Source organism: Strix aluco, chromosome 1 (assembly GCF_031877795.1).
Source record: "Strix aluco isolate bStrAlu1 chromosome 1, bStrAlu1.hap1, whole genome shotgun sequence".
Classification (NCBI taxonomy): Eukaryota; Metazoa; Chordata; class Aves; order Strigiformes; family Strigidae; genus Strix; species Strix aluco.
In genome coordinates, this window is record NC_133931.1 from 63,983,165 (window position 1) to 63,999,061 (window position 15,897).

General features: G+C 40.5%; 1 protein-coding gene and 1 long non-coding RNA gene across 8 annotated transcripts in view; both read left to right on the forward strand.

Annotated features, from left to right (window-relative positions):
* The window catches only part of C1H18orf63 (chromosome 1 C18orf63 homolog), a 353,440-nt gene that overhangs the window by 266,038 nt on the left and 71,505 nt on the right, over window positions 1–15,897 (forward strand). The gene's annotated exons all lie outside the window — the stretch shown is intronic.
* LOC141922880 (uncharacterized) lies at window positions 780–4,286 on the forward strand. The gene is made up of 2 exons (XR_012623131.1): window positions 780–1,829; window positions 3,054–4,286. It is a non-coding gene; the product is annotated as an uncharacterized LOC141922880 (long non-coding RNA).

Genomic DNA, 15,897 nt, shown 5'->3' on the forward strand with positions numbered 1-15,897 from the left:
TGACATTCACATATTTGTAATCAGTGACATGGGCTGTGCCCCAGATGAATTGTGTAACACAGTTGATCTTTTTACCATGCAGAGCTAATTACTGTCCTGTTGGCAAAAGGCCACATCCAAATGGAGGGGATTTTTAGATCTCTAGAAATGTTCTCCTGTGATTTCAGGAGAACGTTTGGTATTTCCTTTAAAGCTGTGTTTTCTGTGAAATAACTGAAGTGCCCAGGAAGTAGTGTACTCCATCAGTATACTTTGTTTTCAAGCCCTGATGCCAAACTGCTAGCTAAATGCAACAGTAAGAGATGGGCACACATACAAAATGTTCACAAAGCCAAATGGTACGGAGATTTTCACCAGTGTCTCTTTAAGAAAACTAGCTAGCCTTAAATATCATTACTTTCAAAACGTTCTGAAAAATGCCATATTCTATTAACACTTCTTTCCTTTCCATCTTGTCTGTGTCTAGAAGTAGTATTTACGAGGATCGGTCCTCAGTCCATAAAGTGCTCCTCATTATTTTTTTTGCTGCTTGCATCACCTCGCTAGCTAAACAGATATACAAGCATATTTTTCTTTATGTTTCTCAAACAGGAGGACACAACTCTAAAGCATATAACTCTTCCTGCTTTGTGAAAAGCTGACAATATACTTGATAAAATGAAGGCAAAATAAATGTAGCAGAAAAAAATTCACCTTTACCTGGGCTTAGATATATTAGTGTTCTTAATTTGGACAAATGACAAATACAAGGCTCAAATGCTTTCAAATCTCAGTGAAGGAAAGCTTTTGGGAATCCTTTTTCTTGTAAAATCTCTTCAGTGAAGGAAAAAAAAGGAACTTCATAGCTTGATTTATCATCTTCCTCCTAGCTAGATACCTATCACCAGTGAGATTATTTAAGCCCCATGAGATTCCAAGGGTATTAAACTTTTATATGCATGTAGTTTGGCTGCAGAAAAACAAGGTAAATGGCTCTTGCTAACATAGATGTCTTGTGGGAACTAGTTATTTCTTTCCATATTCCTTGTGAGACTGAAGTTCTGTCTGTCCCTATGGACCAGGCTGGGATCTGTGTTTAAAAAATTTTCTCAAATCCTGTTTAAAGCAAGCAAATGTATGGGAACACCTTCATCAAAATTAGGTGAAGATTAGTCCATCAAGACATCTGGTTTAGAGAACATTGATCTCTTCTGCAGTATCACTTTACCTGGTGGTAGTTTTGCACAGGAGGAGAACAGCTGCGTTCAGTGAGTTTAAACATAATGTTTTATAACACCCATGTTGTAATTTTGAAAACTCTTAGCCTAGATTGTTCCTTAAAATGCTGTCCCTGCTTCACTGGATTATTGTGCTACCAGTAAACCGTGCAGAGCTCCTTCTGCATGACAAGAAGCTCAGACTGTTCCATCCTCTCACTGCATGATGCTTGGCTGGGGAGAAGGCAAAGTAACTGGAAGGTTCAGCTTCACTTTTCGGTAAATGCAAAGCAATAAACATTTCACTGTTTCCTTTTTAAAGCTCCTTCTTTTTCTCTGGGAAAGCACAAAATTATAGCATATGCCAGTTACTTTCTGATGTAAAACTGTCATGTTATTGTTACTAAAGCTCTGGGAAAAAAAATCACTGCCAGGAAGCCACAGCCAAAACAATGACATTTTCATGGAAATTCAGCACATTTTCCAGAGTTAAGTTTTGTTTGTTGCAGAATTAATAAAAATGTATATGCTTAAAACTCCCTTCTCCTTTAGGAAATGAAAATATGTCACTCACCAGTGAAATGCTGTTTTTCCAGAAACATTGTGTGGCAGACTACTCAAAATGTGTTTGAGGTAGGTGTGCAACTTGGTCTTAACTTTCCCATCTCTGCCTTCATAATAATATATGGGAATAATAATAGGAATAATAATATTACTCTGTCATCTGCATCACCTCTATTTGAGTCTAAGTCCCGTGTATACTTGCTGTATTGTGACAAACAGAAATAATGCCTTCAGGAAATTAATTTTGTGAAAACTTTATAATATCAAAAAATGACTACTCTTTTACTAAGCTTCAGTAAGCAGAAGGTCTTGCAAAGAAAATGGAATTTTAGACTGGGAAGGAAAAATGTTGTTGTGCGTGACTGATTGAGTTTAAAAACGGGTTTGTGTGGTGGGGTTTTTGGTAGTGGGGAAGGGAGCTACAGCAGTGGCCCCTGTGAGAAGCTTCTCGAAGCTCTGCCAGCTCCAAGTCAGACCCACCTCTGGCCAAGGCTGAGCCAATTAGCGATGGGGGCTGTGCCTCTGTGATAACGTATTTAAGAAGGGAAACCTGTGAGGGGGTTGGGAGTTATGAGGAGGAGTTGCAAGGAGGATACCTATGTGAACACCGAGGTCGGTGGAAGAAAGGAGGAGAAGGTGGGGAGGTGCACCAGAGCAGAGACTCCCCTTACCCTGTGGTGAGACGGCAGGGCCACCCCCCACTGCCACCCATGGAGGTCACTGGTGGAGCAGATATCTGCCTGCAGCCTGTGGAGGACCCCACGCTGGAGCAGGTGGCTGCGCCCAAAGGAGGCCGGGACTCTGTGGGAAGAAGAAACCCCCGCTGTTGTAGTTCGGTACTGGGAGGATTGCAACATGACCCACGCCAGAGAAGCTAGGGAACAGCTGCATCCTGTGGGAAGGAATCACACCAGAGGGAGTTCGTGGAGGACTGTTGCCCGTGAGAGGGGAACCACGCTGCAGAAAGGGAGAATGCGAGGAGTGCTCCCCCCTCCCCAAGGAGAAAGGAGCAGTGGATTGACCATAACCCCCCCTCCCTGGCCCCTGCACCACAGAGATCAGGAACAAAACTAAGCCCAGGAAGGAGGGAGGGGTGGGGGGAAAGTGTTTTTAAGATGTGGTAACGCTTCTCACTGTCCCATTCTGTCTGTTAAGTGTCATTGCTGTTAGTGTTTGAATTAAAGTGTTCTTTTTCTTCCCCTAATAAGTCTGTCTTTTGCCCATGACCATAATGCGTGAATCATCTCTCTCTGTCCTTATCTCAGTTCTTGAGCCTTTTGCTTTATTTTCTAGTTCCAGTCCTGAGGAGGAAGGGATGAGTGACCTCCATCGTGGTGCTCAGTTGTCCTCTGAGCTCAAACCGTGACACCTTGATACATAAATAATTCCAGCATGGAATCAAGTTTCAACAACCGATTTAGGCAATGGAGTCATGATCTTGGGAATGGTTGCAAATAAATGCATGTCTGATACAAGAAACTTTAACAACACACTTAACAAGCAGAGAAGACAGAAATGTGAATAAGACTATTGTATCACATGCCAACTGCAGAAATAAAAAGACTAAGAAGATGTGCTGGGGGTTTTCACAATTTCAATTCACTTTGCTCTTAGCCTCATCTCACTATCACAAGAGTTCCCATCCATCCTAATACTCATGGGATTATTCCAATGTGTAAATCATCACCAAGCTGACCTGTTTAAGATTAAGTTCAAAAAACATTGGGGGCACACTTTGAGTCAAAGCCCACTTTTAGGATTCATTGCAGCCTGTAAGCTGATAGAAATGCATAAGGAAAACACCAAGACTTTTTTAACAACAAAAAAAAAAAAGTTAAAGGATAAAAAGTTTCAAGGAGCAAGTTTAAAGATGACAGTAAGGGCTCATAACTGGCCTCTGTATATATGGTTATGAAATCTGCTTGAAGATCTAGAATACAGTTGGCACTGGAAAAACAAAAGACGTTTGAAAGCAAAAAGATCTCACCCCCTCTTTTTGGGGGGGAAAAAAAGAGGCTTAGTCCCTAGAGAGATGTTCATTTGCTCAGAACAGAGAATAATAGAACTCTGGTGCAAATTCTCCTTAGGCAGCTGGGAATGTATATCATTATGATATAATATACCAAGAATATTTGAAACAATGATTGCAAACTGTACTGTAAATAATTGAAAAGCAGAAGTATTTGATGGTTTTTCTTAGTAAGTTCTCAAGGTTTTTTTATTGTGTATGTGTTATGTAAAATAATCTATAGGAATTATAGAAGAGTGAATTAATACAGTCCTGTATTCAAATTCAATATATGTAGATTTTTCTTAGTAATGATATATAGTTAAAAGTTGAAAAGGTAACAAAAATATCTTGCAATTAAAAGGAAAGAAAAGAGGGGGGGGAAAAAGCTTGTTCAGAAGTCTTGTGGTTGTCCTAGGAGGAATACATGTGATTCCTTTCACTTCATATAGGTCATCAAGACATCTGTAACTCAACAAATAAAAGAAATAAGCACAAGTGCCTGTTTCAGTAAAGCAGTTCAGTCTGGAAAGCCTCTGTTTGCCTCTCAGTGTTCAGTATCAAACCACTGCATTTCATTTTAAATATCCACATAAAAAATAATACCAGTTGTGGAAAAAAGGAGATGACACAGTATGTCTAAAAGAAAGTATCAGGGATTTTAAACTAATAAAAAATGTTCGTTTTATTTGTCATACATGGCAAGTACAAATATTTACCCAGCTATACAGAAGTTTTCTGTATACATTTTGGTACAGGCTTTTGCCCGAGGTGGCAGTGTGGGGAGAGCACATGCACCCCTGTCCCTCTGGCTGGGGGTGGGATGCCCTCGCCCTCTCCAGCTCAGACCCATACTGTGGCAGGTCAGCCTTGGCCAGCACCCAGCCTCCCACCTGGCTGCTCCCCCACAGCAAGATGGGAGTGAAAATGGGGAACAGTAGGAACAAGAAATCTTGGGGTTTGGGATGAAGACCGGGAGATCACTTGTCAATTACAGTCGCAGACAAAATAGACTTCAAAATTAACTCAATTTATTGCCTGTTATTGCCATTGTTGCCCATATTGCCACATGATGTGCTGGTGTGGGCAACCTGCCGCAGTGGCGGAGCACCCGTGTGGGTTGGCTGCGGTGGCGTCTCTACTTCCAGATCATGTACATGCGCCTTCCTCCACACCTTAAAACCTCCCAGTACTGTGCACCTTTGCAGGATAATCATGTTTATCCAGCTTCCATTTAATTACAGTTCCCCTTCGTCTGAATCACAGTTATGTTCTCTAGCATGAGTTGCCTTCTTGTATTACTCCCCTCAATTAACTCTATTAACCTTCATTTATCCAAGTGCATTTTCACTTTTTATTGGAACAGGATTGTTTTGCAATTCCAACACTAGTTCTTTTTTTTCACTGACAACATAACAATCTCAGCCATAACAATGTCTTATTACAGCTGTTTTACACACAAACTAAATACGTGGCTATATTTCCTAAGAACTGATTTGCTTCATTAGCGCTACAACATCCATAGAAGAGCTGGAAGTGAATTGCTATTTTGTATGCTGTCTAGGGCTATACATTACCCTGTGTTTAATAACACAAAGCCAAATCCTGGTGGTGGAGCATAGATTTGCAGAATGCCACTAGTTGTTTTTCGACATGATACCTGGCGAGGTCTAGGCACCCTCACCTCCTCCATGTGGCTGCAAAGCTGCTGTATTTAGTTGTGTGACACTGGTAAGGTTAAAAATAGTGGAGAAAAATAGCTGAGACATCTCAAGATTTAAAACAGAGAGCAGCTTTCTATCAACTGTCTTGAGCATAAAAGCCTCATAATAAGCCACAAATATTTTTCCCTGAAAACATCTGTGAAAGATGTCCTACTTTACTAATTTTTTTGTGTTCTTCCTACTTCTTTTGCCCGAATTTCTCTTTTAACACCTTTTTTGGGAGTCCTGCCAGCCTCTACATATATTTCCCTTTTCCTTCAAAATATTATGTCTAACTTCAATGTCTGCATTTCTCTTCTTTACCTATATTTAATTTAACAGAATGAAAGCTGAGGAAGAAATATTACACCTTCAGTTTCCAAGGTTTCTAGAGCTGGCGGCTTTTCTCCTGTGGCTTTCTCCAACTTTTCCATCATGCTGACTCACTTAAAAGGTGGTATGAAATCAATGTCTACACCCTGTAATTCAGCATCATCTGGATGATAAGTAATCTTATAGATACCAAACATTTTACTGTATGTTAAGGTAAATAAAGTGAAATGATTTTGGGGAAATAATTTTAATTTTACTGAGTGTCTGATGTCTACATGAAACAGTGGTAGTTTAACATTCAATGTATTGCCTATGAAAATTTGGAGGTACGATTATATCAATATACTATATGATACACAATGTTTTATATCCAAAATAAGTCAAGAAATTCATCCCTGCCCCATCAAAAACTGAACAATTAATCCCAAAGAACAATGTCATCCAAACCAGCCCTCTGCCACATTCTGCAATTATTTGCATTTTAATGTGGCATGTTTCTACATAAACACATACATATGCACATATGCATACGCATAAAAACATGTATAAATATATCATGTGGAGCATATATGTTATATAATGCATATTATGTCTACATAATAGAAATACCTCCCTACCTACCCACCTACATATGTATATATGTTCTTGACCTCACCTCAGTAAGCTTTCATGTAACATCAGAGTAAAACAGCTTCTGAGGCCATTCAAAACCAGACACCTACCATTGCTGACCGAGTCATACTGGAGAGCAGGTCTCCAGTGATGTTCCCAAGATCACTGTGATCCATGTAAGCCACATGGAACTCACAAGTGGTGAATTCTGGATGGTGGGTCAGATCAACGCCTTCGTTTTTTAACTGATGTCCAGCACCTCATCCAAACTTTCAACAACTGACATCTACAAAACTCCAGACATCTCTCAGTGGCAAATACTTCAAGGGGAATTAAAAAGAAGAAATCAGATAAGCAGAAGGATGTGACTTGTGCTAAGATTAGAGCCAGTCAACTCTAATCTTCTCTCCTGCACTGAGTGAATAACGATGGCAGTTTCTCCTTGATAATCCCTTACTCCATCCTGCATTGTCATGGTAAAGGCCAGAAAAACAGTGCTGCATTTGCTGGTGGTTGTCAGCCTTTGGGATAGAATACCAAAATTAAACTATATACAGATTTGGCCTTTGCAGTTTTGTAAAAACATGCATTTTTCATGTTGAAAGTATTAATTCTAAACCAACTGCTAATGTCAAGTCAGCCCCGTTTACCCACAGGCCCCATTGTCTTGTACCACCGTCATGAGGGATGTGACATAGTGACTTCCTTTTCATGGAGGACTGGCCCCATGCTTCCTAAGCAAAGTGTTTCTACATGACGTCTCCAAAATAATTATCCACCACAACATAAGTATCAACACATACATGCATAAGATCAAAGGAAAACTAATACTCTAAAAAATGAAACTATCATAATGTCAAGGAAATGAGTATGTATTCCACGGAGTGAAGTCTATGTTTTTAGATTTAACACACTTCTGTGAACATCATCAAGCAACGCTACGATCAGTGAGCAATCTTGCTGTGTGAGAGCATTCAATACTTTTGCTATATGCCCAATGTGATGTGGTTACACTGCTGTACCTTGGGATAGAGTTCAGGAGCAAGCAGCACATACCTATCCACATTGAGGTCATTGTGATGACTTATAAAGGGTTTTGTTGCTGTGCCTGCTGGTGTCATACTCGTGAGAGTCTCCACTTTTCAAATGGCAGACATTTGATGGCTTTCTCAAAACTGTATTATAAGCAGTCTTGGAGCCCTGGGGAAGGTTCCCGTCTCTTAATTCAAAAGCCATTCATCTCTTCCCTGGGAATAAGAGGTGGTTTGCTGGAGGCCAGCTGCAGGCCGGCCTTTCAGACCTCTGTGTACCATGCATATTCCTCAGGCCATGCTTTCTGCAGTCACTCCATGCAGATCACACTGGGATTTTAAAAACAAGAAATAAAGTGGATGTTTTTGGAACTGCCTATACATCACTACTGCAATGCATAGGGTTACATGAGAAGCACACTTTCACACTGAAATAATTTACTTAGTAGAAATAAGGACTTGTCAGTAATGTTACAGATATTTTCTGCATCACGTAAACCAGTAACAAGCACAAGGCTGGGACTCAGGAAATACTGATTCTAAGCTAAATTCTGTTACCTACCCCTTCTGTGGGCCTGGAGAGAGTATTTTTGTCTTTCTCTCTGCTGTAATAATCACCTGTCCCAAATGAGTGTTGTGATAATCAGGTAACGAACTGAAGCTGTGGAAAGCCTGGGCAGATAGGCAGGAGCCCTCAGAACAGAACAGTGAGTTTGAGAAACCCAGAGGGATGCGTTTTCAGAAACTCTTGAGCATTTCTTAATCACATTTCAAGTCAGGTACTCAAAAGCATTTTTCCAGGAAGATCTCATCACTTCTGTCTAAAGTAATGAGTAAAGAAATTATCACATAATATGTCATGACATAAAAAAAAAAAGTCACAATATCAACCTTTCTCTCAGACCATACCACAAGAAATCTGTGATTATACAGGAAGTTTCATAGGAAACATAATATTAGAGCTGATAATGAAGGGCAAAAGTGTCCAGTAGCCCAAGCCTGGTATTCCTGGACATTTCACATCCCTGCGCTGCAATTAATCTCTGGCTTTAGTGAAAAGCTATTCAGACTTGAAAAAGAATGTGACAAAACCCAGAAATTCACTTTTAAGGTCAGATTAAAAAACAGAGCAAACTAAAGAGTTTTATGCATAACAGAATGACATCCATCACTTGAGGACAGTATAAATTTCTTTATGCATATAAAAAATAAAATACATTTCTCTGAGCTGGATGCAGCTTTCTTCTGATGTGAACAGGAGCCATAGCACTGCATGCCATGAGTGCGAGCACACACATCGCCTCATGATATAATGGGCTGCATGACTAACAGCAACTAAAAGTCATTGAACTGCCACCTACTGTAAATGACAATGCTGTAATTTACAAAATGTGATCTGGAAGATCATTTTAAGCCTCACCATTGCATAGTACTGCAGGGTTTTCTTTTTGCCTCCTTATAGCTTACCCCTTAGAAAGGTTTCTTTGGCTGATTTATTGGGCCTGGCTGGGGAGGGGCAGGCGAGGCTGGAGCACAGCGCCTCATCTCCAGGTGTAGGGACAGGGCACAGAGCCTGTGAGCGTGAGTCCCTTATGAGCACAACAGCCCTAGGTGGGAGGCAGGGAGGAAAAGCAGGTCCGGAAACAAGATCCATCTGAACACAGGTATATTATCTTACACTGCAAGTGGTCTAACAGGTGGACTGGTTGACATTTTGCTCTCTTGGCTGACTTTTGGTGGATATAGTGAAACACATGCAAATAGAAATTTGCAGGTTTGTGTCTCAGATGTGCATCTCATAGACCTTGATCTACAGCTGCTTCGGGCGCAGAAGGATTACACAGATAATCCCTGTTGAGGAATTGCTGCTGGCAGTCTGTGCACCCAAACTAACAAGCACATCGCAGCAAACGGTCAGGGAACAATCCACAAACTCAAGTGTGTTGGCAATGAGCAAATTATTTGTAAGAGAGAACAAACATATGGGAACAATAAGGCAATAATCTGCCCATCTGTAGTTCACAAGCAAAAAGGACAGCAATAATTCATTAATATCTCTTCACCGTAAATAGCAGGTCCAACCATATGATACCTGGCTCTCACAGAACATTTGCTTAAAAGTTGGTGGAAGCAAGTGGGAACACTTACAACTTCAGATACCTATTTAGTCAACACTTGAAAGTTTTACATTATTTCATGTCCATGCACATTAATTAAGCTTTCTAGGAATTTTTGTAATAGATTCTCACCAATCATGGAAAAAAGCCACAAAGCTGAGAGCAGATCTTGATTCTTCTACATGACAAAAGTAACAGATGCTGCAAAAAGGATTGAGCTTTCCTAAGACTGAACTGGGAACTTTATTAGGAGACAATAAATAATATTACCCTAAGCCCATTCACATTCCTTCTCAACGCCCTACAACATTCCTTCTACAATCTCTCCCGATTTCAAGAAACAGTAACTACCATCAGTAAAAACCTTATCCTTCAAAGAATGCATGCTCCCTCGGTTTTGCCATAATTTGTAGTTTAGCACCACCTTCCTAGACACCAAAGAATGACAGCTTTGCACTGCCAGATATTTTGGCTTGAAGCCTGTGTGCAAAAAGGAAAGTACAAAGAAGGGTGGTTATTTCCCAGTCTGTTTTAATTACTAGACATTTTTAATCACGAGATAGAGTTCTCCGTCCTCAGCAATTTTTAGAGCTCATCAGTTTTTAAAAACTATCCCACAGCAGACTAGTGCTCCCTGTAGCACTTCAGTTGTGGCAGCTCTATCGATAGCTGTGGATCTGTGCTGCCACGGTTTCAGGGCCTATTACTTATGTTTCCAAGTCACGAAAACAGAAGTTTCTAATGTAAACTGTAGTTTATGTTGAATGTAGTGTATTTTAGTATTAAAAAGGAGCTTGTGAGTGCCTGATCTGAACATGGTATATATACTCAACATTCTAGGTGCCAATTTCAGCTTATTTCCTACACTTAATAATAAATAACTGTTAAGGAAAGAGTTTTAATGATTCCTTGAAAAACAAACAATTTACAATGACAGTTGGCAGCCTCATAGTCCACAATATAAATACTTTCTTCCATAATCCAAGGAGGTGATAAGAAAAACAGTAAAGGTGACAGACATAGGGGTAACTGACCTGCATTAGTGTCAAAGACAAGCCCATACCTCAAAGAAAATTCAAGCAATGCATGTAGATTTTTTTTTAATGCATTCTTCAGTTTTCCCATTCTGCGTGTTCCCCAGCATGCCCTCACTTGCATGGGGCATGTCCAGGATCAGCTAACCAAGAATACGCTTAATCACAAAATTACCTTACAGCCACCCTCTGGAAAACCTTCTTCTAGGCTGAGCTCCTTATCTTGTGACCCAGAAGCTGCATATACCCTCCATGACATGGCCTGTTTTACAGAAGTCTCACATACTGGTTCCTATAAGAAAGAAAAAAAAAAAAAAAAGGGTTCTGTTTATTTTTACTTGGTTTAGTGCTTCACTTCAGTGCTATATCAGAGACTCCCAAGAGGTGCTCCCCAACACGTGGTCACAAAATTCTGGGTGACACATTGTGGTCCGTCCTGCCTCTGTTTCTCGGGACAGCCCGGTGGCTAAGATGCTCACTGCCATGTTGGATGCTGAAGCTGCATCCTCCCTTAAACCTTTGCTTCCCTCTCTGGTTGTAAAATTACTCTCCACCTAGAAAATGCTTTTAGTATGGGGGAAACCTCTTAAGCATTTTGTGTCTTAGTTTCTTTGCCTATGCAATTACTCAAGCATAATCTGACTGTGAATATAAAGCAACCCCTCATTTTTGTCTCTTTGGGGGAAGAAAAAAAAATGATATTGCATATTAAGCAACCATCGCACTTTCCCTGCTAGGTCTCCACCCATCTATCACATACTTAATTTCCCAAAATCAGAACCCCACTGGCAACTGACAGTGGTTTTGGTTATGGCAGTGAGCTAAGGAAAGGACACGTGTTTATGTCTGATGACTCTGGGCCACAACACAGAGAGAAGGGAAGATAATAAATGAGAAGAGAGGAGCTGTAGGTGTCAGCCTTTAAAATCTTCCCTGAACTCCATATGTGAATCAAGTATGGTTTCTGGAGACAGCCTCAAGAAAATGCATGTGAAGGAGTCCTTTAAGTGGATTAGTTTAATTTCTTCACTCTTTTGTGTGGATATTCTCATTCAGAATTAAAAAAAGATGCCTTAATTTCATTTACTTAATTTCCAAGGAGAACTAAAGCAGACTGAAGTAAGGATACTGTAATTCTGGCTAACAGTGTCCACATAATACTGTATAATGCAATTTAATTCTTGCCTTTTCAATTCATGTCTTTAGTTTGTTTGGACTGGCATTCCCAGCATGGCCCTGAGAAGGCAAACACCTGTTTGAAGAATGTCATGATAGCGCAATTTTTAACAGATATATATTATTTTCTTGTCCTAATTAATGTAGCGTATAAACATTTCCATAGACATTGCTACTCAATAGAGGCATCTGCATAAATGGATCTGCATGTTCACATGACACATATTTTTGATACTTCTGTTAAAATTTGAATTTGACTTTAATTGCACCTGGAGTTTGCACAGAAAATGTATTATGTCTGAGAGTTCTTACAACTGTATATATTTACACTTGCAGAAATTGCTGTTTTTCATACAGACATGCCCAGTGTAAACAGATTAACTCCTACTTAGTAGGAAAACTAGTTTTAGATGTCTATACTTCCCTTGGGTCTCCAGATCTTCTCAGACACTGATTGTTATCTCTAAAACCCCTCTCAGATCCAGACCAGCCACAGTGTGGGACAGGGAGCTCAACTGGGAAAGCCATAGGGAGGACTCAAGCATCACGGCATTTTCCAGTCATAATGTTATATCCCTGATTTATTAAATTGATTTTGGCAGTCTCTGACTTCTCTTTGTAAAACATTTGCACTGTAGATGAGCCAGCAGGTATCTCTGAGGTGTTAACACTGGATAGCAAGCCCTTTACAGCTCTGTTCCATCAAAAGCCACAGTCCTGGAAAGCACAGCCCACAGAGTGGGCAGTTGCCCTGGGCTGGCATTAATTCTCCATCTTCCTCTCCATCACCCTCAGCATTGCTGGCGGTGGCAGAGGCCATAGTTTGGCTGTACACACAAAGGAGAAAGCAACACCCGGGGACTTTTGGGCCTTGTGAAAGAGTGGCCTGGAAATCAAGTCCAGGTTGAAGCAGAAAAGCCACAGATTGGGAGCTACAGGCTCACTCACTTCACTTCAATACTTTACTTTCATGTAATCCATCTTCCCTCATAAGTGACTGGTAAGTCAAATATTGTGGGCAGCAATAGATTTCTACCTCAAATGTACTGGTCTGGTGAAAACATTCGTTTGCCAAGCAGTTTTCTGTCTTTCAGGTAAGTGAACTTTGCAATTAGATCCCTGAGCATTTTATTTGCATGAAAATCATGCCATTAAGGATGCTCTCTTTGTCTTCTAGCTGCTGCACTTCAAATTTCATGGCATTGCTGTCTTGTTGGAAATTTGAACAGAATGAAGGGCATAGAGAGAACAGAAGGCACACAGTATTAACAATTATTGTTTGATGAATACAAAGCGATAGCACCAACTGTAAAAGCTAGAAAAGTCCTGCTTACAGTTGTTTAACAACTTGGAATTAAATTTTACACAACGAGCATCTGTTATCAGACAATTTTCCCCCACACTGCTTCACCAAAAGCTTCAGCCAAGATAGTTTGCCCATTTCTGGTGCCAAGGCTGAACAAAAAAACGTGTCTCCATTTCTCCTCTGCCTGCTCTAAGACACTAAGATCCTCTTCTGGCAGCTCTAGCAACCTCTGATTTGAAGCAGAGATTTTGAATCTGCTTCTGCAGCAGAAACGTGGCCTTTTATCCCCATGAAAATCCAGGCAAACTTTGCCAACACACCAAAAGGTGGTAATTACCTTTGTCTGCTTCCCACAGACCAATGTCAATGCCCTCTGCCTGTGGTTAACCCTCAGTAACCAGGACTGGGCAGCCCTTCCTGGGTCATGGCCCCATCAAATGCCTTGGGGTGCCCAAGCCTCAGCACACCCAGGTGACCATATCCCATTCTGCCCTGGCTGCTGTGTCATATCCATGTGGATATCCCTCTGGGAAGCAGGAAATCCCCCAGAGGCTTGCAAACAGCCTTTCTCCTGACATCCCACCCTTTCCTTCAGGATATATGGCAAGCGACAGGGAATAGCTTTCTTGGAAAGCTTTTTCACCATATTTTTAAAAGGTAACATCTTACTTATTCTTGACTGAAACTTTTCTGTGTGCTGACAGATCCATGCTCGGAAAGGTGAAGCCAGCTGAACAGCTCACTGCTGAATCGTAATTATGCAGCTGCAAAATCCATTCAGCAGACCCAACACAGCTGCTGTGGGGAGCCTGGAACCTCTGCTTGGGCACCCAAGAGATGACTTCTGATTAAAGCAGAGATGTGAGATTCTGCTATAGATAAGAATATCAATAACTAAAAAAAACCTTATGTAGAAATTTATTCCAACATGGATTTGTTCTTTCTTATCCTCCTGTATGTTGTAAGCATTGGCTTTTTATCCTCAGTAATTGTGGCAGCCCCATCACACGTCCCTGACAGGGGCAGGGACTGGCAGATCTGGTACATCTCACCTCACCCTGGGAACCAGTGGCTCCTTCAGGGACCATGTCTCAGTTACACCCAGACATGTCCACAAGCCCTTAGGTTTTTCTTGTCACAATAGAAAAGGTGATAAGCAGAGGCTGGAGGAGAGGTCTATAGCAATGGAGGAGGATGTTTTTCCAAAGGCGTTTAGCAACTGCTCATATTGAATATTTGCAAACTCCCATGCACTGCTAGCAATTGAAAAATTTGAAAAAAATGACCGAATTGTCTTAGGTCATCTGTAAAAACAGCTTAACTCATACAGATTGCACTCTGCAGGTATACTGGGGAGGAGGCTGCCAGCAAACAGCAGTGAGGACTCACTGGGATCCATCATCTCTTCCCTTGATACACTTGGATCAGGGGAGCATTTATTTCCATGGGCTAACAACTGAAACTCCTTAGTTTTAAGCCCAGCTCAGACTCATCAAATTCACTCTGATGCCTTTAATGAGTTTCTTTTTCCACTTCAGAGTTCCCAATGTGGTAACTGGATTAATCGGTGTTTACATAGAGCTTCGTGATGGAAAGTCTTGGTAAAATGTGTTCTGTAGGTTTAGCACTGTTTGGACTACAGATTCAAAAATTGCAATATAAAGTTATTTAAGGGTTCTCATTCAACAAAACACTTAAGAGCATGTTTAAAGCTAAGAATTTGGGTTAACAACTCCACTAATTTCAAGCCTAACTTTATTAATTTCTTACACAAAATGAGCAGTTTTCCATGTTGGCCTGTATGCCAGATTTCAACAATATTTTATTTAAAGGTATAAGCAAATTACATTTTTGTCAGACATCTGTAAATCTACTGAAAATGTGTCTGAGTTATTTTGCATAAATAATTTTCAAATGTATACTGGGAGATTTGAAATGTTTGGAGACAGATGCCTCTTCTACATCCCTGAAGAAAAATTGAGAATAAAAGTGTCTTTAACTGTTCAGAACAGATGGTAGGGCAATAAAAGTGCTGAACAGCTATAAAGCAAGTGTCAGAAAATTACATCCATCAGAGAAGACCAGTAGCAGTGAGATGCACAAGTACAGATACTAGAAAGAAGTTACTTAAGAGTAAAGAATGAGACTTCTTAACCCACATGCCATATTACGTCAGGCCCTACATCTTTTTGGTCCTCCTGATGCCAGTCTGCAATTGAGCAGTGAACAAAAAATACAGTTAATTGCTTTACTGAAAACAGGTCCAGCTGTATTCGGCATTTATCACTCATGAGCAGCAACAGTTGTATACTGTATGCATTACTGATTTCTTCACCCACCAATGCTGAAAACAGTGAACATTTTTCACTGTATCTTCAAAATACCCTACCACACATCCTGAGAAACTGGTTTTCCTGCTCTTCTCTGTCTTCTGCTCCAACTTGCCCTGTTATTACTTCCATGCAGAACTGAAAGGAAGCAGGTTTCCCTGCCTGGGTAGTCAATGGCAATATTCAGCACCTGATGTACCCACATATGTGTTCATTAATGATTTCAGTGATAAAATTGTCTGTCTCTCTGCTACTACCTGAATTTCTGTGCTCTATGACAACTTATTTTCAGACTTCTGTAAATATTATTCTTAATACTTATTAAAATGATTAATCATTACATTATTCTTTTTACAGATATTATCTCTAGCACTCCAGAGCTTAGTGAAGATCTGTGAAACATAACACTTCTATCCTGCACATGGGATGGGACAATCTCATGCACAAATACAGGCTGGGTGATGGATGGGTTGAGAACAGCCCTGCA